At 42.8% G+C, this 24,139-nt stretch overlaps 1 protein-coding gene across 1 annotated transcript in view; it reads right to left on the bottom strand.

Moving 5' to 3' along the window:
- Pard3b (par-3 family cell polarity regulator beta) overlaps positions 1-24,139 on the bottom strand; it is a 986,690-nt gene that overhangs the window by 58,489 nt on the left and 904,062 nt on the right. The window lies entirely within an intron of this gene.

The raw sequence follows: 24,139 nt of genomic DNA, 5'->3' as shown, positions 1-24,139 counted from the left end.
GGCCCCTGTTAAGTCAACTCCTTCCTATTTCCATCGCCAGAAACGCTCTATAGGGCGTTCTCTCTCCTTTGCCAAATTGACATTAGTTTTTTTAGCACGGATTCAGAATTATAGAGAAACTGAGCCAAAGGCTTAGTGAGCTCCCAGATACCCTGTGCCTGGGTCGCTCTTATTTTAGGAAGGTCCATTTCTTACAATTAATGAATCAATATTGGTATATCACCGTTAACTAAGCTTCACAGCTTATCCACATTTTTACTTGATTTACTTTCTGTCCCCAGGATCATATCTCAGTTGCTATATCACATTTAATCATTGTATTCTCAGAGGCTCCCTTCTCTTGGCTCTGTTTAAACTATATATTTTTTTTAATTATCGTGTGTGCATGTGTTTGTGTGTGTCTGCACATGCCCTGCTGCATGTGTAGAGGTCAGGGGACAAACTGCAGGAGTCCATTCTCTTCTGCTTCTGATTCCGGGGATTGAACTCAGGCTTGGGGGTAAGAGCCTGTTCTCATGCGCCATCTTGACGCCCCCTTTGGCTGTGAGTTTTCAAAGCAATGTGAGCCTTTCTTCACTAACAGGGATAGATGTTTACTGTCCAGCACCTACAAAGCCTTCCCTGACACTCTGACCTTCATCTGGTTCTGTCCCTTATGAACAACCACTTGGAAGCTGTGAATTGTTTTCCTGTAACATTGGTCTTTGTAGGATTTGTCGCTTCCTCTGTTTGCCTCTTCACCTCTCAGAGCTTTTTCCCTCAGCCTCCGAGGTCCTCAAGTGACTAGATCCAGAAGGTTCCCCAGAGTGTACTGGCTTGCTGACGAGGAAGGCCTTCTACCTCATCCTTCTGTACCTATCACACCAGTCAGTGGGATGGACGCACAACAGGCCCAGGGAAAGCACTTGCCCAGTGGCTGGTGGCTTACCCATGTGAGCACATAGGCTGTTGCGGGCCACTCATGTGCTCGCTTTTATGTTAGGGTGGCCTTCATACAGTGGGCCTGGAAGGGGTAAACTGGAAACTGCTGCTATGATAATTGAGTAGAGAGGAGGAGAGTTTGTTAGAAAACAGGAAACAGCAGTGTCAAGGTCAGTGGCAGAAACTTCTAAGGACTTCAGCAACTGAAATCATTTTTTTTTCTTGCCAAGAGTCTTGGGTCTCTCTTCATCTCTGCCATCGCATTTTGGGTAGGATGTGTGCATACATGCATGTGCTGCTGGTGGGGACTGTGGGGAGAGATGCTCCAGAGTGTATCTGCACAGGCAGGCAGAGAAAAACTCTGTTATCTAGTTATTGCACGGAGCCTTTTAGCACCTGTCCAGACATACTTTATGTTAGCAATACATGGAACAGAGGTGGCGAAGTTGTTTTTCTTTAAGATTTTCATACATACAATCATAATCAACCCCATTTCCCTCCTCCAGATCCCTTTGTGTCCCCCATAACACGACCCCTTCCCAAGGTCATTATTTCTTTTCTCTCTTCCCCTTCCTTCTTTCCATCTCCTCCTCCTCTTCCTCTTCTTCTTCCTCCTCTTCTTCCTTTCCCTCCCTCCCTCTCTCTCTCTCTCTCTCTCTCTCTCTCTCTCTCTCTCTCTCTCTCTCATTATTGGAGACAGGGTTTCTCCATGCTGCTTTGGCTCTCCTGGAACTTGCTCTGTAGGCCAGGCTGGCCTCGAACTCAGAGATCAGCCTGCCCCTTCCTCCCAAGTGCTGGGATTAAAGGCGTGCACCACTGACACCCAGCTTCCTTTCTTTCTTAAAATAACCCACTAAGTGCTGAGAAGAAGAAATTGAATGCTCAGTACTCCTGAGTTTCCTAACAGACCAGGGACAAGGATGGTGACAGATAGATAGGGTACTGATGTGTGAACAGCAGAGGAATAAGTGAAAGGTAGGATTGTGGCCCCCAGCTACTCCTGTCCATGGGTTTTGTTGTGCTCTTTGAGATAGATTCTCACTGTGTAGCCCAGGCTGTCCTTGAACTCATGAACCTCACGAGTGATTGGATTCTAGGTCTACACTACTAGAACTACCAGAACTGATTCATTTAGGTTTTAGGTTTCCTTAGGAAGAATTCTTGTTAAACTAGTGTTGAAGAATATTAATGATGGCTGTTGGGAAAACACCATGCTTATGAATCCTAGCATGGCTCAAGACATTCACAAATCACCCTTTACTTGTAGCCTTAAAGCTACGATGTAATACTTTTAGCAAAGTCATCCAGAGTCAGGCTGGCCTCATGAGGTGACTTGGGGTGCTGCTCCTTGCCTGGTGCTGTTCCGGGGAGCTATTTAACAGGCATTCAAGACTCAAGGAAATGGAACACAATCCTTATCTTCAAGGAACTTTCTGCTTGTTGGGAAAACAAGTGTTAGGAATGCAGCGAAAATGTCTTCTGGAGTGCCATCCAGGGTGCTACCATTTGTAGCACAGATGGAAACTGAAGGTATTAAGAAAAGCCTCATGAAAGAGGCAGACCTTGGGCCCGATTTCAAAAAACAGGCAGGATGTTTGCACATCAAAGATCACTATGTTCCTCACCAACTGGGTATCACTCTGTGTGCCTCTCTGCCCACACCGCAGCACCCTGCAAGGCAATCGTGCAGTTAGCAATCACCCAGCACCTCCTGCATCCTAATTCACAGGAGGTGGAGGATTCCAAGTGATGAAGAAAGGCTTGCTCTTGAGGAGGCAGACCTGCAAACGATTATGCTCGATGACATCATGCTAGAATGGAAGTCCGGGGAAGGAGGCAGCACCTGGGAGAGTTGAAGACAGCTTCAGAGGAGTGTTGATGCTTCCTCCCCAATTGAATATGAATGAGGAGCTTTTCTGGGGGAGAAGAATGAAGGAGGAGCCATAGGAGGCATCCTGAGCAGGAAGGATAGGCACGCAGCAGTGCTGTTTTCAGGGGTGGCAAGATTTGGGTAACGCCAAAACAGAACTTTAAAAACCAGTGTGCTTTTTCCGGCCACCAGAACTAGGTCTGCTACACAGTGAGCGTGAGTGGTTTTTGTGGCACTGCTATGGTTTGTGTGTGTGACACCCTGGCCCCCTTAAACATAGGGTCTCTTGAAGGTCTGCATCTTGCCAAGTAGACTACAGATGAGCTGGCAAGTGACCCTCAGAGATCCTGCCATACTTGGCTTCTTAGATGGGTTCTGGGAATTAATTTAGACTCTCTTGCAAGTACTTTACTTACTGAGTTATCTCCCTCGCTCCTGCAATACTGAGTGTGTGTGTGTGTGTGTGTGTGTGTGTGTGTGTGTGTGTGTGTGTGTGTGGTGTGTGCACATACATGTGGGTTCACATGTGTGTACAGCATATGCATGTGGGTGCACACGTGTGCAGGTATGTGCGTGTTGAACACAGAGGTTGACACTGGGTTTCTTACTTGACTGCTCTCCACCGTATAATTGATCCAGATCTCTCACCACCCGAACACAGAGTGAACCAGTCCAGGGAGTCCAGCTGGCACCTTTCTCCGGGGATCCCCGTGTCTGCCTACAGCGTGTGGGCTGCTCTCACTACTTGATGTGTTCCTAGACGCTGAGGATCCAAACTCCAGTCCCCCACGTGTGTAGCAGTGACCCATTGAGCATCTTGCCGGCCCCTCTCCCCTGCAATGCTCTTAATAGACTCTTCATAGAACAAATCTGGGTTTTTATCAACTAGGATGGTTCGAAGATGTCCCCGACACCTCTGCTCAGACACACGGTTAACTTCCCCCATTATCAACGCCCCCAGCCAAAGTGGTGCGGTCATGACCACCCTAACTCCATGGTTACAGGTTACAGGGTCACAGGGTTCTCCGTTGTACGCTGCTTGGGTGTGGATGATTGTGTGACATGCAGCTGCCATCACCGTCGCACACGTAGCCTCAATGCCCTCAAGTCCTTTGTGCTCCGCCTGTTCATCTATCTTTCCTGACAAGTATGTGACATCACGTGTCATCGGGAATATGCAAATTGAAATCATATGTCATTGGGAATATGCAAATTTTCGCCTTCATGGTTTTAACTTCCAGAATGTCATATAGTTGGAATCATACACGATGTAGCCTTTTCAGATTGGTTTATTTTACTTGGTAATCTGCATTTAAGTTTTCTTCAAGTCGTCCCCCCCCCCCCGACCCCCTGTTGTTGTGGTCTGATAGCTCATTTTGTTTTAGCACTGAATAATCTCCCTCTCTCTGGTTCTATCTACGGAAGGGCTCCTTGGTTGCTTCCAAGTTTCGCCAATTACGAACCAAGCTGCTGTAAACATGAGTGTGCAGGTTTTTGTATGGACGGAAGTTTCAACGCCTTTCAGTAAATACTGAGGAGGGCAGTTGCCAGATCATGTGGTTAAGACTATGTTTAGTTTTAAAAGAAAGTGCCAAACTGCCTTATCACATAGCTGTGCCATCATGCACTCCCTTCAGCTCCCCAAAGTAGAGCTCCTGTTCTCTGCTTTTTCAGTAGCTTTCGGTGGTGCTATGTTCCGGCCTTGGACCATTCTAACAGGCAAGGATGGTATCTCATTTTAACTTGCATATTCCCGATGACTTATGATGTCATAGATGGTTTGCCACCTGTGTATCTTTGGTGAGATGTCTGTTAACATCTTTGGGCCGTTTTCAATGGTTCACTCTGTATTGCTGAGTTTTAGTAATTTGCTTGCAGATCTGGCATGGCAGTCATTTATCAGATGGGTCTCTGGCAAACATCCTCCACTGTTAGTGGCTTGTTTTTGTAGTGCCTCAACAGTATCTTTCCTAGACCAGAAGTGTTTCATTTTAACAGAGTCCTGATGTCCTTCACTGGGTTGTGCTTCTGGTGTTACTTCTAAAATGTCACCACTTAGGTCATCGAGATATTCTCCCATGTTGTCTCCAGTGAGCTCTATAGTTCCTATGATTCCTTACGTTATAGTGGGGAGGTTCCTGTAGCCATCTGAACCAGAGATGATAAGGGTCTAAACCAGGGGATTTTCCAAAGGATTAAACAAGTGACATAAGGAAGTTAAGAAGGTGGGTAGATAGGACTGACTGTAGAGTAAAAGGAAGGATCTGTTTGGAATAATACCCAAGTCTTTAGCTTTAGTGATATGATGGTTTGGTAACTTTTATTCAATATGATAAAAGAACAACAGAGTTAAGCTTTAGGGAGTAAGGAACATTTAGGCATACTAAAACACTTGAGACATTTGAGGGAAAGGCCTAATAGGCAGCTGCAACTTAGAAGAGATGTCCGGACTAAAGAAGAAGTATCTAGTATCTCAGGTTTAAAGTCTTAGGAGAGAATGCCCTTGTCACAAGAACAGAGAAGAAAGGATGTGCAATAAGAAAAGACAAGACTGTCAATAAAATTCTTGGAAACATTCATTAGGAGGCAGGCAAGTGAGGCTGAACCAGGAACCTTAGAAGTAGTTACTCCAGAAGGGAATCAGTAGAGAGTCATGTCATAGAAACCAAGAGAGAAAGGGGAGGGGAGACAGCTCATTTGGGAAAATACTTGCAATGAAACTATGATGACTAGAACCTGATGTCCAACACTCATATAAATAGCCCAGGAAGCAGTGTGTGCCTGTAACCCAGGCAAAGGGGAAACAGAGACAGGAGGATTCCCGGGTCTTGCAGACAGCCAAACTAGTCCACTACTGAGCACCAGGTTCAGTAAGAGATCTTGCCTTAAAAATAAGATGGAGAGCTACTGAGATTGCTGGTCTTTGGCCTCTACATTTGCACACCCACAGACAACTGCATGTGTACTCACACACATGCACATACACACCCATACCAATATCCACACATCAACACCCATCAAGAGATAAGAATTCTGCAAAGAAGGGAAAAGCTAGCAGTGTCAAAAGAGTAGTCAGGAAACATTCGAGAGGCAGAGGCAGAAGGACTGCCCTGAGTTTGAGGCCAGCCTGGACTATATAATGAGTTTCACATTAGCTTGGGCTACAGTATGAGACTCCATCTCAAAACAAATCAAACTCCAAAATAACCCACCAAACACCAACATTGTTAGTAGCTTCAGTGAGACAGGGAATGTGATAAACACGGTCTGGTGCTGTGGTTCAATCAATCCTCCCTTCTTACAGAGTATAAGATTAAAAAAAGCAAAAAATAACACACACACACACACACACACACACACACACACACACAAAACCTTTCTTAGAATTTCCTTGCAGCCAGGGATTTAACTTAGGGCATAACATCTGAAGAGTTCAATAAAACCAGTGGCTATACCTCAGTGTTTATTCTGGCAAGAATGCCTTAAGGTATGCTTGAGTTTCCTCGGGCACTTTTAGCAGACGTACTGTAGCTAGTTTCTGGGTAGACTATACTTTTTAATAGCTGGCTTTGGCACTGGAAAAAGGAGAGGTGGACCTGGTGGGAGCAGCTTCCTAATCACGGTGGCTCCAGACATAGGTGACTCTGTAGAACCTAAAGCTTCTTACGGAAGCCGCTCTCTCCGAGTGCTGTGTACTGACATGTGGCTGAGGGAGTCACTCCTCAAAGTATGCAATTCCTTATGGTGCTTGTAAGCCTGTTACTATGACTCAAAATGTATTCCTGCTTAACTAGAGGCGACACTCTTCTTGCACTTAGACAGTGACCAGGAGAGGGTCTGAGAAAATACATGTTGGCATTGGCAATGAGATGGTGAAGGGCTTTATAGAGGGCATCGGGTGGATTTACAGGGAACAGCACTCAGACTCTGTTGACAATTCCTGTAGTTTCCCAACAAACCGCTAACTTCTGGTTGTGCTGTTTTATCCGGCCATTCCCACAAAATAGGATTAATACTTGCAAATACAAAAGGATTTGTTACCATTTCCCAAGGAGAGTAACACCCTGAATACTGAGAAAATTCCATTCTGAAACATGTTGGTTAGTAGACATGATGGAATTAAATTTGTATTTCATTATTTAAAAAAAAATAGATTTGACTTTGTTTCTCCTTAATTTGTTATTATGGAAAATCACCGAAAGATGGCCTCTGTTAGCATTTCTAAATATATACATAAACTTAATGCTATATAGAATTTTTTCCTGACTTTATTACTGGCCTTTTTCTGAACATTGACTACATCTCAGAAATGTGAATTTTAATGGCTATATAATATTGTATTATATAGATAAATCATAATTTGTCTATTTACTCCTGTAATTTGATCAGTTTTTAATACCATGATTAGAATGGTAGTGACAGAGATTAGTGAACGGGGCACAAATATTCTTGGAAACAGCCATAAGTGGAGGGTAGGAAATGACCCAGAGGGACTGCCAAAGAGACGCCAAGTTTAAGACGTTCTTAAGTCCTCAGGAAGTGAGGCCACTTGAGGAAGGAGTGAGGGGACAGAAAACAGGCCCAGGCATTTATAAACTCATTTCTCAGCTTGCTCTTTGCTTAAAAAGACTCAGAAATAGTCCTGTTTGAAGAACTCCTTATAAGGAAATTTCCCTCATCACACACACAAAAAGAAGGTCAGTGGCTTTGATCCAATTAATTTTTTTAAGCACTTTATCTTACTTGAGATCATGCAGTGGTTTTTTTTTTTTTTATATAATTACCTAAATATAAACCTGATAAAAACAATCTTGATTTAAGCCATAACAGAAACCTAGCCTTTCACACAACAGTGTAATGTTAGAGCTCATGCCTGGATAGAGGGTAGATTTATCTTTCTTTGACTGATCCAGCCCAGGAAGTGAAACTTCTGGAAGCTTACTCAAAACATGGAGAGCATATATGTTGGTGCATTGGCAGGTGGTAGCTCTCTCTAGCAGGATTAGGAGAGCCCAGGACCAGCCTATGACAGGGCTTGGGAGGAAGACCTAATCAAGAAGCTTTTAGTCCCCTGGAGTTCTCCCAGTTCCATGCACTCAGTGTCTGCTGCTGGCTGGAGCATTAAGGGCCTTGGTTAAAAAAGCTATTAGTCTTTCCTCTGCAAAAGCGAGGCGCTTGCTGCTTACATTCTGGGTTCCTTCAGTTCATACGTATTTCTGGCCCAGCATTGCTAGAATCAGCAATTTCATAAAGCAATATCCTAAAGAGGCCATTGGCTCTTCCCATCTCCCCATTTGCAGATTAGTGTTAGGAAATAGAATGCCCTCACTAACATTTTCTTAAGTAATTTATTAAAAAACAAAGGAATAAGCCACACAGGATTTTCTGCAAATGTCTGATGATGAGAAGTGGAAACGATCTGATGTGTAAAATGCATCTCAGTTCTATAGGTTAGGACACATTTTTTTGTCAACATTGTAATTGATGCCTAATAAGCCAATTTTCTCAAGGGAATTTAAAAGCCATGGTGATGGAAAAGACCACGTAAAGTTGTAATGTAGCTTATTCACCTATCTATAACACCCTCATTTACGAAGATGTCTTACTTAGATCCATTACAAAAAAATGAGTTTCCCACTGCCAGACACATCCTACGATTAAGATGCGAAGTACAGAAATTCAGATGTTATTTAAGGAAGTATGCCTTTCATTTCAAGTTGGTATTGTGACAAACAGAGCTGAGCAGTGTCACACATTTCTTTTAATTCTATGACTCTTGCAATAGTTACAGGTTTGGTTAGAAGATGTTTACAGGAATCAGCATCATGAAAACTTGGAAAAAGTTAGAGACTTGGCTTTGAGCTTTACTAGCCTAACGCCACTTTGCTAAAATGTTACACGTTCAGAGGAGAACTAAGTGCAACACTCGAGCTTTCATACAAGGAGTTACAGAAGCATGGAGTCATGGATTTCTCTACTTCATGCATGGTAGGAAGACCATAGTAGTACTTGATACTGGGGAAGGAAATTTAAGGAAATTGATTTTCCAAAGAGTCTTGAATACTGTGGGGGCTAACCAAAGCAGGTTGTTTAGTAGTTTCTCCTTGGCAATGGAAAGTGTGCTATGCCTGGGCTACACACTCACAAATATGTGATCCCGAGAGGAACACACACTCATTCAAACCATTATTTCTGAAGTGTTTGTTTTCTCTAATTTGATTTCAGTAATTTTGTCAAATACCCGGGTACTCAGCTTATAGACTAGCACAGAACATCTGCTAGTTAGAAAATACGGCAAATAATCTATTTTAAAAATAACGCTGGAGTGAGCTTTTTAACCATTCTGTGCCCACATTTTCTTTCCTTGAAAACATCACAAGTTAAAACAGAAATTCTTGAAGTCTCCTCTAGCTTGTGTACATTTGTAAAAGTTCTGTTGCGTGTAGTTTCCACATACACCTTGTCTATGCACACCTCGTTAACACAGTAACTGTACATAGGTAATTATGATTTCACAACCGAATGACAAAGATATCCACATAATCTGTAATCTGTTCTGTATTATGAAACCCTAAACTACTCATTGAGACTGAAGCATGAAATCTTACATTAGCACTATCCATGTACAAGCTGTGTGTACCCTGGGTCACGGCACCTTAATAACCTGAACGATCTCTGTTATGATTGTCTTCCCAGAAAATAAAATCAGGCATCTCCTGCCAGCTCTGTTTGTGTCTGGGCCTAAGATACAGTTTCCATAGAAACCATGATTGTGGATACAATTTTACAAATTTGGCTTCATCTCTGTGATGCATGTGTGCATGCCTGTGTGTGTGTGTGTGTGTGTGTGTGTGTGTGTGTGTGTGTGTGCCTTGCCAAAAGCTTTAAGAGCAAATTCTGGCTCTGTGTCTTTAATTAAAGAGCCATACACTATTTCTCATTTCCTTTCCTTCATCTGTCTGCCCACAAATAGAGATATTGAAACACTTGGCTGAGACATCAATTCATACTAGAAAAGACAGAAGCCTGATGAAAAGATCAGGGAAAAGGTATGAAGACAAGCATTTCCAGAGAAACCTGGCATTCACCTGTACTGTGCCCTCCACAGGCACAGTGTGGAGGAGTTGGTGGAGCTGGAACAGTCTGGATATACACACTACCGTGCAACATTTATTTCCTTAACTGTTGTTTCACACTGGGTCTTTGATGTGGGTCACTATTTCTCCTGGTTTCATTTTCCAGCATTCTGTGATGGGCCCTTTACTCATCCAAAGAGAAGTGAAGTTGACCCTCAAAATACGTCCAAATATTAAGTGACATCAGCCATTCACATTATTTACCCTGAGTGTCTATTACTCGATTCAGTTGATAAAGTTGATAAATTGTTTTCATTCATTAAACATTCTAGCATAGTTCATATAAGCCTTCGCCTGTAAAGATGAAACATGTAAATATACGTGAAAATTTCAGCTCTTTCTTCATAATGCTGACTTTTTCTGTTTTTGTCAGAGGACAAGTTCTAGTCACCTTCCCCTATAGAAAGAAAGGGCCCAATGAGACATCTACAGTCTATGTGGCGAGTTACAGTCAGAGTTAGCATTTCTACCTCTGCCTTATTCACACATGAAGAGCTGAGCGTGAAGAACAACTTCAGTGACTTGCCTTGGGCTCAGACAGTGACAGAGCCAGGCTTTGAACTGAGGTGAGTCTGCTTCCAAAGGCAGCATTTCCCCACTGCCTCTTATTTTAGGTAGGGAGTATCATACTTAAAGAGTTTTTCCTTTTCCCAAATAAAGGACTATGACCAGAGACTTGATCCTTCTTAGTGAACCTTTGGAAGAAGCCATGGGAAGGAGATTCGAAGTTGGGCCTATCTGTAAGCACCCGATTTATCATGATCTTCATAGCCATAATCGCAAACAACAGTGGCCATAAAATACTCATTTTACATGGCTGCAGGCAATCATGTATGCACATGTTTGGTTTTTTGGTTTAATATAAACTATTTCTAATAAGGTGCTGTGTTTTATAAAATAGCCTAGTTTATAGACAAATCTTTTGATTATTCATAAGTGGTTATTGGTCTACTAATACAAGGCCTCATACTGGAAGCTTCATGTATGCTGGGATGATGCCTCCATTTTTGGACCATTGCATTTTCAGGGCCTGAGATACCACTCTTTAAAGAGCTATTACTTACAGAGTTAATGAAAGAGAAATGTCAAGCATGACCTCAGAGGAAATTAACAGATTGGATTAATAGATCCTATAACAACTAGTTAGGTTTTTGAACTAAAACCTGTTAAATAGCAGAAAAAATATTTCCAACACGTTTTTCTTTTATCTTTGGGTGTGATGTGCATATACATGTGTTCATGAATGTGTGTGTGTATGCACACAGGAGTGTGTACGTGTCATGGTATTCATGCAAAGGCCAGAGGACAACCTCAGAAATCAGTTGTTGCCTGCTAACTTGTTTTGAGACAGTGCCTTTCTGTTCTTCATTGCTTGCGTAGGCCATGCTAGCTGGCCTGCAAGCTTGCCTGAACCGCATTCCTGCCTCTCACACTGCCAATGGAGCACCACTAGGATTACAGACATGTGCTGCTGCACCAGCTTCCTTTGAGTTCTGGGGATTTGAACTCAGGTCCTTTGCTTACGTGGCAAGCCCTTTACCCACTGAGCCATCTCCCCCAGATAGAACGACCCATTTTGAAGAGAGCTTTACTGTCACAAGCCCTGTTCCATGTCATGTTTTGTTTACACAGACTCATTGTTTTCATATCCATTTAAAAGTAACAAACTGCCAACATTCTTATCCAGATATCAACTTGGCTCTGGAGTACTAATTAAAACTACCAGGAACCTTAATTATGTAATTGATGTAAGTGACAGAAGATTCCTATAAGATCCAAATAATTTAAGCCAGGGGAGCAAGTTTTTCTAATGGGTGAATTACTGAATACACTGAGCATGGTACCATGGCTCTGAGTGGCTGCTTCAGAAAGTATCTATTTAATTAATAAAGTCATATCCATCTGACCTCTAATGCTGGACTCAGACAGGCATATTCCACTACATTTATAGTAATCAAGTTATTTTGTGATTGACCTCTATCCAATGAGTTCAAGTACTAGGAAAATGAATGAAGATAGGATGAAGTGGAAGGAAGAATTACCCAAAAGGCATTCAGAAAACAGATGTTCTTATGTCAAAATCTACCTAAAAAACAAAACAAAACAAAACAAAATACAAATACACACACATAACTCTATAGTTAAAAAAATTAACCAGTCCATAACATTTTCTACCTGTTGGCCTGCTATTCAAGACCTTTACTAACCAATAGTAACTTGCTTTGCAACTCGATCTTGCTCGTTCAATGATTCGATCCCATCACACATTTTCTGGATGCTGGGCATGTACTTTCTGCCCAGTTCTCTAGTCTTGGGAGCTCTTATCCAGATCAGCTTAATGCCATAAACATTTAGAGGCTCCTTAAGAGCTGAATGGGTGAATGAATGGAGTGACAGACATGGCCACGGCTGGCCATGTACATATTAAAGGCACAAAAACCAACGGAACATGAGTGACTATAGAAAACAGAGTATATGGAAGTGGGTTGTTAGATCATTAAACACTGATACACAGAAAAGAAAGCCTGGAGAGAGAGGTGGAGATTAGGGAAGGAAAAATGAAAACCTCCAGAGAAATAAGGCAAAAGTTGCAGAAGAGAATGGGATTCCTGGCTCTGCTACTGCAGTCTACCCCAGCTCTCTAAGCACACAGGTCATTCCTGTCCTAAATTTCTCTCCCTTAATCAAATTCTTCAGTCCATCAGAAAACTATTCTTGCACCAGGGTAGGAAATATGAACTTTGTTCTTCTGATTAGATGCAGACATCATCTTGGTTTCAAAGTCTTCAAAATGTGATTATTTTAAGTCAACATTTAAAGTTAGATTTGATATAATCATTTAATTGGGCATTGATTCATCTACATAGAACTCATTACTGAATTCTTCCATTTCACCAACAGAATTTCCTTCCAAATTATCCTTTATCTAGATGCTGGAAGTCCAAGTGCGATGCAAACTTTGCCAAAATCAAAAGCTTTTAGATTGTGAGTGCTGGCTACACAGAGACCCGTGGAAGATTGCTGAAGAACGGTGCATGCTTGCCAACCGCCAGATACGACTGCTTTCCGCGTAATTAATGTCGGTCGTGCTGCTCAAGTACCATTTCCATCCTCTAATCATTTCCATTAATAGAGGAAGTCTCTGCAACAATTTCTGCATCTTGCAAAACCGCAGTGGCTTCTAGACACCTTTTAATCAAAATCATGACAATGGGTGACGGGAGGATGGGGAGAGAGATCACTGCAGTTCCAGCTTACATTTGCTTTGTCATTGTTTTCCGTCGCCCCAAACTGTCCAAAAGGCTCATTGCGTTGACTGTGATTGTGTCAATCAGACCTCTATGCTCTGATCTGATAGCGCCGTACCTTAACGGATGTATTCCAAATGGAGAAATGTATATGAAATGAGTATGTTAGACAATTTAGCTACAAACATAGTAACACAAAATATTTTTTAAAGTGGGAAACAAAGGATGAGCAGGTGCAGACAGAAGCTCCATCCTGTGAAACATGCTGATCATACAACACTTGAAACTGAAGCTTGTAGCAGGAGGAAGTGATGGCCCAGCTGCAAACTGGAACCTCAAACCTGGAGACTCAAAGTAGTTTCAAAATTCTGCGGTTACAGAAATCAAGAGCTTGGCTCAGCGTATGCAATTATGCAAACAGATAAGAACAATAACAACTAATGTCACTTCAAGTTTCTCCAGAGATGAACGCAGCACAGTAGTGGAAAAGGGCGGGGTGGGAGCATTGGGGAGAGCTAGGGTATGGTGGCAGATGGGAGAGATGTGGAATGGACAGATGTGACACAGAGGTCACAGGTAGTCTCTAGGAAACCTAGGACTTCCCCTTCAGCTGAACACAGACTGAAATGAAGAGAGTTCAGATGTAAGGAGATGGCCGCTGGGTGTCCTTTTCTGCCCTCTCTGGAGTCACCTTGGGTGCAGTGAGAGGAAACATCAAAGCCTCTTTCTCCTTTGCCTAAGATGGCTTTGAAGACTTCACCTGAGTCGCGTCCACCCGTACCTGACTGGCTTTGTGGGGTTTACCTGGCAGAATGTGATGTGTCTGTCACTTGGTCAGGAAGCTCTTGCCCTGTGCAGTAGCCTGGGGAGTGGGGAATGCTTTGGATGGGGGACTGTGTTAGAGATCTTATTAAAGTTTGAGAAGCAGCTCCTTACATCATGCAGAGATGATCTGAAAATGGTACTTGTGTGTGTGTGTGTGTGTCTTAATAGCTCCTGATAAACAGATAAAATAGGTCATGTGTGGTGTAAGCTGCCACTTTCTGAAGAGTCTGGCAGGCACTGAGGAGAGGCCATAGTGATCGGTCAGGGCTGGCTTTGGAGGGTAGATACTCATGGGCCATGAGCTTGGCAGGGCTGTTCACACACCTACTTTCTCTGTGGGATCAATACTGATTTTCAAAATACCTGTCCTGGTTTTTTTTGTTTTTGTTTTTTTTCGTTTTTATTTTTTGAGACAGGGTTTCTCCGTGTAGTTTTGGAGCCTGTCCTGGATCTTGCTCTGTAGTCCAGGCTGGCATCAAACTCACAGAGATCTGCCTGGCTCTGCCTCCCCAGTGCTGGGATTAAAGGCATGCACCACCACTGCCTGGCCACCTGTCTTGTTTTAAAAAGATCACAACTGTACTGTTCATTGTCTCCTTCCTACATAAATACAGAATGAGTGATTTCTACTTGGATACTGCAGTCACAAAGGATTTTGGAGTAACAGAATATTCTTCTGTATCCTCAGACATGATGGGTATAGTTGTCTTGATCAAGAGAAAGGTAGGCCTTGAGAGTTCAACATAAGACTAGATTGTTCTTAGACGAGGGAGGCTTATTGGGACAGGTTAGGAAGACAGCGCTGTTCAGTACCCCCATTCTTAAGGTGTGCCTCAACTCGATTGATTCTGAGAAATGCATGAAAATGTCTCAGAGAACTGTGAGGGGATGGTCTTGGCCTGAGTGGAGGTGCCTAAGAGTGCTAACTGTGTATGTGTGAGCCTGCCTCAACCACTAACTGCCTATGTGATCAAAATGCAAGTTAACTTTTAAGCTTCTTTTTTTCTCATCTGCAAAGTTATTAATCACAGGACCTCTTCAGATGGCTGTCATGAGTATTAAGCAGTATGATACACGTAGACCTCAAGGTATCTATCATATATAGTCTACTTGTGTGCTCAATGCAACTTTTCTGTTGATGCAGTATTGTTCAACCTGGCCTTTCTCCTGGCAAGAAAAATTTCCAAGACAATTTCTTCCCTGCCCCCTAGATTTATTTCCATAAACCTTTGATGAGTTCCCCTAAGACACAGATCTCCTAGAAGATTCTTCAGTGTTGGATAACCATTCCCTGGAAGATTAAAACTTTCCACCCTATAGGAAGCTTCTGAAGCAGGAAGGCAAACAACTCAAATTAGATTCGGTTAGACTCTGAAACTGACCAGATTCACTGGGCCCCTCCCTGTCAGAGTAAACAATGAGAGTTGAAAGTCCCCCTCAGACAGAAGGAAGCTGAGCTGCGGAGAAGATTCTGAGAGCTGCCTGGAGGAAGCAAAAACCAGCAGAGCTGCCTGGAAGAAGTTCGGACCAGAATCACCTGGGAAGGACCCTCTCCAGCATGTTGAGCCTCCTGCAGGCTCTGTGGTGTGCTTAAGCTAGTCCTAGCCCTAGCCTTAGCTCTAGCCCCAGCTGCCAGCCCCAGCCCCTAGCCCCACTCCAGCCCTCAGCCCCCAACCCTAGCCTTAGCCCCAGCCCCAACCCCAGGCCTGAGTCCCCAGTCCTAGCCCCGACTCAAGGCCCCAGGCCCAGGTTGGGGCGGGCCTTGGTGACACAGCATCTTTGAGTCATTTCTGCTCCTGCAAGTAACCCCTCACCCAAATTCCTGTTTATAAACCTCATAGGTGGACCAATTTGGACTTTGATCTGTTCTGGGCCCCATGTCTGTGTGTGTAGCCTCAGGAAAAGTTCTGCCTCACAACATTCAGTGATACTGTTCCAAAACCAGCATTTGATGCAGAGAGAAAGAAGCTATGGAGTTACTACTTTCATAGGAATTATCCAGTGTTTTAATAACCTTTTTCTTCATCATCCTTCTTTCCTGGATCATAAGTGCATTGAGAATGAACAGTCCTAACTTATTTATACTGTAGCACTTCTTTTTGGAGGGGGAGTTTGGAGATGGCGTCTCGCTCTGTTTTGCTGGCCTGGAACTCACTGTGTAGACTACACTGGCTCCATATGCATAGCACCCCTGCTTCTCCTTTCCAAGGGAAGGGATTACAAGTGTGCTCCACTGCACCCAGGCTTCTATGTCTGGCCATCTATTGGTAATGCTTCTCTTCTGGCACACATTACATGCTCAATAAATAAAGACTAAAGTAGAGACTGAAAAAAGTAATCTTAAGGATAGGATGTAGCTTAGGCAAGCGGAGAAACCCATAATGCTCAACCACCCTCAGACAACAGACTTGGATTAATTTAGTTAATCTACCTTAAGAGGCTGATGGCATCTGGGCACAATGCTCCAACTCAGGTGGGAATATTCACTTCACAGATGAAGTCAGGAGACCATGCTTAATATGATTTATGCATTTAACAGAATCGATGCAAAGCAGGCACCGTGGGACAGCATTATGGAACTCTTTGGGCTTAAAGGTAAATACAGTGACTCTGTGTGCTGTCCTCATGCTCAGGGGAGAGAATGACCGCAGGGCAGTTCTGTGCACAGGGAGAGCGAGTCCACCTCCACCTACAGAATCAGCTGCAGGTCCTATATTCCTGTACTCGACCATCAGCAGTGGTTTTTTGGTTTTTTTTACATCAATGTAAATTCCAGGTTTAGCCCTGCAGAAAGGTAGACAGCCTGTCATTGTGTCTCCGAGTCAGAAAGTGTCTTAGCATCTGTGTTCAAGGACATGCCTGTTCAGATGTATTCTTCCAGAGAAATAAGGCTATAGACTACAAAGGGGAGCATGATGGAGCATACAGCAGGCAGACAAGACAGAGAAAAGGGGGAAAGAATCCAACACATGAAACCATTATTGTAAGCAAAGAAATAAAACTTCAGCTGGGGCAGCTAACAACTGAAATGTTCCAATGTCGTTAGATCATTTCTCACACTTCTGGAGAAGGATTTTTGTCTACTTACTTAAAGGTCTAGTCCTTACGCTCTGGAATAGCATGAATGTTGAGTAGCAAGCCATCTCTATGGACTATCTGGAACTACTTTGCATTGGTTTGGTGGGCTCAATTGGAGAATTGTGAAGTAACAAACATTAACCTAATGCCACTAACATCTTCAGATGTCGGCCAAAGAACATGCAGGGATCTCTACTCATCAATATAATGATATTAAGAAAAGCGAAAATTTAGGATGGATATTGCAAAGAACTTTTGATGGTGTGATCCATTAGGATGAGGGATAATTTCCCAGGGGGGAGTTGATTTATATGTTAGAAAATGTATCATGCTCATTCATAACGTATTTGTGACAGATGCAATGCCATGTCCACCTATAAATCAGATTTACCTTCTGCATGATGCCCTGGAGTCCATCTTCCTGAAAGCTATGCTTATGGGCACTGACCTGGGAGAAATTAAAATCCAAAGGGCCCAATTACTGAAAATCTTCCATCATTGTAATTGGACTTCAGTATGGAAAATATCACCATTTTAATCCAAGTCACTTGGAAGGAAGTTGAGTAAGCTACATCACCTGACTGTCAATTGGCTCCATGCAGCCAAAAGATGCATCTCTCAGAACGTCTTCCCCAAGGACCATGAGAATCTTACTTTGCAGGCAGCAAAACTGCATAAATTGTACCAGCAACCCACAAGAGAATTACTGGCCAGATGAAGACCAATGACTTAAACTTACAAGGTTCATAGGGGGAGCATCCTTTTCAATTTGAGACTTTCCACGGGGAGCAACTCATCCAAACAAAGAGTGAGTTGAGTCATCTCTTCTTGGGAACAGAGATGAAACACACCATAACTCAGAGAGCAGTGAGACTCCAGTGAGTAGGAGCAGGAGAAGGCTGTAAGCTGGAAAGAACAGGAACAGAGACTCTCTTTCCGTTCTTGGGAACATAGGGGTGTGTGCTTCAAAAGGTAATGAAATCAGGTTTTAGAAACTCAAAATTTCAATTAGCCTTCCGTACTTTCAATGGTGCATAGTTCAGCTAATGGCTGGTACTTCCTCGCCTACCCTTCACAGTCCTACTCAGTGAGAATTCAAATACCTGTCCAGATCTCTCACTCATTGACCAGGTAATTGACGGAAACCAAACTGAAAAAAAAAAAACCCACACAAAGAGAGTGAACTCCCCAAGGGGTTGATACCAATTCCTGGTTTCATTTGACTTGGTGCTATGTCTTTATCAGACTCTGGCTGACTATTTCTCCATCTCATCCTATGGGTGAATCCAACACAGCGCTGGTGGCAGGTTGACAACCAGGACAGAGCACTAGGGAATGTGCTTTAGTGAAGGCCCCTTTCCCACCTCAACGTCACCCAACACTTGCAAGTGTTTCTAAGTATTTCTAGGAGTCATTGAAACCAGACACCATTAAAAATAGGAGAGGTGGGTTACTGCCTAAGGACTCACATCAGAATAGCAAGGACCTTAGAGCCACCTCATCCATAAAGGAAATGGCCAAGGCCCTGAAAAAACTTCTTCCTGGATGCTGTCCTCAATTACCCTGTTCCATTTAAATAATGTGAATTAAAGAGACTCATTGCATTAATAGTTGCAGAGATTTTAATGGCAAACACATGTTATGCTACACATAAATATCCCAATAGTGGCTCCATCACTGTGTATAGTTTGACCAGAATACTCACAGATCACAATAAGCAATACTAGTCATGTGGCTTTGTATATCCAATAACAAAGTTACAAACATCTCAAATGGTTCTGAAATATGCCACAACATCTTCTTTGGGCCTATATAGGATACCCAAATATGGAGTTGAGGACTGACTTGGGTCCTATTTTCCTTTCTGCTGGCTGGAGCAAATTTTGAGGACAGTTACTTAAGGATGGAATATACTGTTAAAAATATAGCTTATTTATTTGTAGGTGGATAGTCCATTGTGTTGTCATAGTAACATCAGAAGGGAGAAGGGCATATTTAATTACTGAGCAATACACCTATATGGTAGACATGGAGCCAAAAGATATGCCCTGCTGTAGACTGGAGAGCTCATGAGCCACAATTTTAAGCCTTGAAAATCATTGCCAAAGTCTGACCTTAGATAGAATATAGCTATAAACAGTGTCAACCATGTTTGAGGTTTTTTTTGTTTTTGTTTTTTTTTTTTGTCAAAGCTTAACTACCCCATATTGTAAATGTAGCTTAGAAAAGCAGAGATAGCAGCCTTGGGTAAGAATGCTCAGGCCACCCCCTTCTTGTTACGTTCCTTGTTTCTCCTTTTCTTTTTACTCTGAGCCTTCCTCCCAGCTTCCTCCCAGTTCTGCTTCTGACCTTATTCCTCCCATACTTGCTCACATGGTTCCTCCCACTGATCCTCCAGCTTGCCAAGCATTTGTCTCCTGGTCCTTACATCCTGGGGTTCTACCCGCCCTGGGAATGCTCTGCTCACGTCGTCATCTGCTCCCAGGAACATTCCCCGACCACATTTCCAAAACAGCACTCCTTGCCTAGCCTTGTGTGCTAGCCTCTTAGTCTAGCCTTGTGTTTCTCCATGGGCCACTACTTACCCTGTAGTTGTTTAATATCTTCCTGTGCGCACAGAGACTAACTCCACAGAGCTGGGACTCTGTTTGCCTTCCCCATCATTCTGGATGATGCTGGAAGACATGCAAGAAGCTAACATTTAAGTGACATAGTTACACATCACTCTCCTAAACATGCTGTCTCCTCTTATTCCTCTTTCTCCTCTCTTACGCCTTTCCAGTTTTCTTTCTTCTCTTTCCAGAGAAAAACCAATAAATACAGTGATCCAATATAAGCGCTCTTTGGAAATGCTTTCATTTTTCATTTTCTGTCTCTTAGAACATTCTACACTGGAATCTTTATCTTCGTTGTCAGTTTAGTATTTATTTTTGTAAATTTGAGAATCATTCTGGTCACCAAAGGTGAATCAAACTTTACATTTTCTGTTTCTGAGTTTCAAACTAAGCAAAGATTTTTTAAAATTTCTGCTTTCAAATTACCCTGGGGAAAAAAAGTATCTTCCCCATCACCCCACATGCTTAATTCTCACTTATGACAAAAAGTGACTGGGTGAGCCAGAGTGGTGGCATAAATCTGTAACCCCAACACTTGAGAGGTACAGACGGGAGGGTAATGAGTTCAAGGTCAGCTTTGGCTACATTGTAAGATCAAGGCTAGCTGGACTACATCATCCTGTTCAAAAAAAAAAAAAAGCCAGAGGTAAGAGGGTCAGAGAAATGGAAAATAGGGAAATAGTGAGAACAAATTTTTATTTTTATATTTTTTTCTTTTGAATTAATATATAAAAATTTTTCATAGTATCTGGTATCTACTATCTGGTATCTGGTAGCAAGAAGAGTTAAACAACCCATTTCAAGCTTCCGTGTGGAGCCTGTCTTCTGTCATGAAGGAAGAAGGAGTCTAGCTGGGCACTGAGGCATCCCGCTCACCAGTCCCCGAGTTGACTTGTTTTATTTATGATCATTATTTTCCCTCTACTTTCCTTTGGGAGAAGAAAATGCAAAAATTAAAATTTATAAATTCAAAACATCCACATCTTAAAGAGAATGTGTCTAATATTTTCCTTGAGTGAAAAAAGTGGGCCGGGCTTATTTTCCTTCCTTTTCTTAGGAATGGAAGTTGAAACAGTGATTTTGTGTTATTATAACACTCATCATTTCTCTCTCTAATTTGGATGGTTTTTAATAAAGCTCCATTGATTCTACTGAAAGGGATCCCTCCTGGCAGAAGCAGAACACACACACTGATTGCTAAATATGCAGCAATTATCATATTCAGCAGCACACTTTAATATCTTATTTATAGATGTATCTATGTATAATTTGCTTTAATTAAGTTGCATTGATTTTAATGACAGGAGCGATCCTCAGAGAAGGGGGCTGGTGTCACAGCTCCTGGTCTGCCAGCCTTTAAGATCTAGTCTAACACCTTAGTGGCCTTCTGTGGGCTAAGGCAAATCCATTCCCAGCCACTAAAGTTTTGGTGAAAACTTTAATGTGTCAACACTTGGAATTCACCCTTTTGATCACAGGGGGTATGAGTTAGTGTGGAACTTTGTGCATAGAATTGCCAACTTCATCTTCAAATGGCTTTGCTTGTATATAATTTCATCACCATCACAGCACTATCTATTATATGTAGACAATCATTCTCTGTGTGTAGCCAGCAATAGCATTTTGGCACTGCAAGGACTTGTAGCCACATTTCCCCTGTATTGCCAATAGCATTGGGTATCTCTCAAGAATCCTGGGAATTGATGCATTTTTGAATTCTTGATTTTTTTCACACTCCCTCCAGGTGAAAAGTTCTGAGGAAAACTAGAACCAGGAACTAATAACATTTGTCCTTTACAACACCCAAGTTAAAATGTGTGTATGTGTGGGTGCAGCATCCCATCGCTTGTGAGACATAACACAAAGAAACATGATGAAGCTGGCAAGTATATTTTTAAAGGCTCTAAAATATTACTCATCATGACCAGAAACAATTTCTCTTTCTTTCTTATTGGATGAAGATATAGGCACTGCCTTTATAAATCTTTGCACCTCGGAAGGTGCCAACATTCTTTTTGTAGAAATTATCCGTGTTTGGATGCCAAGGCATGATCACAAAGGGAAGCTCGGGCCACAGCTATGCCGTGCATCCGCAGAATCTGGTCGCCATTTTTCACTCTCTGATTATTGCTACAAGTGTTGATTAATAGTGGTGCTCACGCTGCTAGAATGCATTTCCCTGGAGGTGAAGAAAACATTCAAGGGGGAAAAAAAACCAGAAAGAAGGAAAGATAATCATCAACCCATCCTTCCGCTGCTCTGTAATAACCCTGTGGAGGGTGCGCAAATCATGGCTCCTGATGATCTGGTTAGCAGCGTCGGAGACATTTCACTCAGAACATCATCCATATGCATCAGATCACCAATTTGTCAATCAGTTTATAAGGCAATTAAATGTTCCCTAATCCCCCCTGCTTCCCTTTGGGAACGGATAAAATGATAGAAGCAGCAGGGCTCCAGGAGAAGCGCTAGGACATTTCATACCCAGTGACTCTCCTGGGTCTCACTGCCCTGTCTGAATGCTGCAGTACAGCCTCCGTGACAACGAGCAAGCCTGGAATTTACCAAGGCTGATTGCCTTAGTACTTATTTTACTCACATCAGTAATGCTATTGCTTTTATCCATGGAGGGAAACTAATGAATTGAATTTAGAGCGGGGGAATATTTCCTAATAAATACAATGCCATAGGAAACATGTAAAAACACTGATGAAGATACGGGGGTGGGGTGGGGGGGGTGGCTTGGTGACAAGGTTGCTTCAAGCTGCCCAGACTTTAGCTGGATCTAAGGTCTGCTGAGAGTTGTTTAGACCTTAGGGCCTTAGAGCTTGAAGGCTATCAGTTTCCTTTGTCCAGCTCTGTGAGATGTTTTCCGGCTTCCTGTTTCTCTCCCTGGGTGGCTTTGCTTATCATTAATCCCATGGTGTGTTTTTGTTCTCCTAACTCTTAATCATCTCTAATGAGGAGCAGACCAGCAATGGCCACCTTTACAGTTTTCCTCTTGATTTAAGTGGAAAGACTAATTAGTATAAATTATGGTTAAAGAACTTGAATATCTCCTATGAGTCGGAAGGAGACAAGCCAGCAAGCTTCTAGCATCAGATCCTCCAGCAGAGCAAGCACACTTAGCTCTTCCTCAGTTCATCTTGAACTGATCTTGCTCAGCCTTGTCTCTGTACGGCCCATCCAGGAAGAAGTTAGTTGTTTGGTTTGGTTTTAATCCCTCGGTAGGCCATTATGAAAGAAACGGATCCAGCTTGACTCTTACCCTGCTCATTATCCACAAGCCAGAGATGTGTTGTCCCACTCTGAATGTCTCTGTGACAAGTGCCCCCTGAAGATGGCGAATCTCTGGTCATTACAGTCATAGACTCCGAACTCAGCCACTGCACTAACCAGAGCATACTGGACCCGGGAAGGAAGCAGGCAGAAGAGGAAAGGGGGACTCAAACCAGAAAATAAGGAGTCAATGAATTTCTAAATCATTTTACATCCTCTCCAAGTCCTTACTATTACTACAATTGACCAGGTCCCTGTAAGGTGGCATTACACAAAAATGAAACCAAGGTTCTCATGATGCTGGCACCTACTCTTCTCTGAGAGTCCTTGTGGGTAGCAGAAGCCAGGTCTGCATATGAAGAGAAGACACTTCTCCAGCCTCTACCAGCAACTTCAGTGTGGCAGGGAGAAGTCAGCCGAATCTCTAAGGAGCTGCAGCTGTAGGGCTGGATGTACAGCATTTCCTTTCCATATGTTCTGGGGTACCCTTCTCCTACATCTCATGGTGATGGAGATATGCATACCCCGCCGACAACAGTTCTTATTCTTTGCAGCGCTGGTGGGTTGCACCCTTCTTTGCTCACCTCTACCGAGTTGGCAGTTGGTATAGTTTCTCTGTGATCTGGTATTATCTTTCATTTGTGCTACCAGATGGAAGCCAGATGGGTAATTGTAGCCAGAGCTTCTGCTTTAGGTCCACCCCAGAGCCCATGGGCAAGGGCCTGTCAGTTAGCTGACTTGAAAATGGCGCTTCAAAGAAATACTCCTCAGAACTGTATGCATCTGTTCCCTGCTCTAATGAACTGAGAGAGAGAGAGAGAGAGAGAGAGAGAGAGAGAGAGAGAGAGAGAGAGAGAGAGAGAGAATGAAAGAACACCTGTGCGGACAAGCTTTTATTTAACTAGATGTTACATTTGTAAGGAAGAGGGGAAATGACCGTATAGTGTCTTGTGGATGTCAAACTCATTTCCAGCTAATGGCACATCCAAAAGCCACCAACTCAAACAGCCATGTCAGTAGAGAGAGTGAAGGTTAATCAATACATTCCTTTTTCTGTGATAGAGTCCTACTTCCTGAAGGGCAGTTTTTACAAAACGTTTTCTGAGGTTAAAAAAAGAGAGGGGGGAAAAATAAAGAAAATGTAGGCATGTTGGAAGGCCCAAAGAC

Source organism: Peromyscus californicus, unplaced genomic scaffold (assembly GCF_007827085.1).
Source record: "Peromyscus californicus insignis strain IS unplaced genomic scaffold, ASM782708v3 Scaffold_21__1_contigs__length_65335640, whole genome shotgun sequence".
NCBI classification, from domain to species: domain Eukaryota; kingdom Metazoa; phylum Chordata; class Mammalia; order Rodentia; family Cricetidae; genus Peromyscus; species Peromyscus californicus.
Note: the sequence above shows the minus strand (reverse complement) of the source record. Positions and strands in the feature narration are given on the sequence as shown.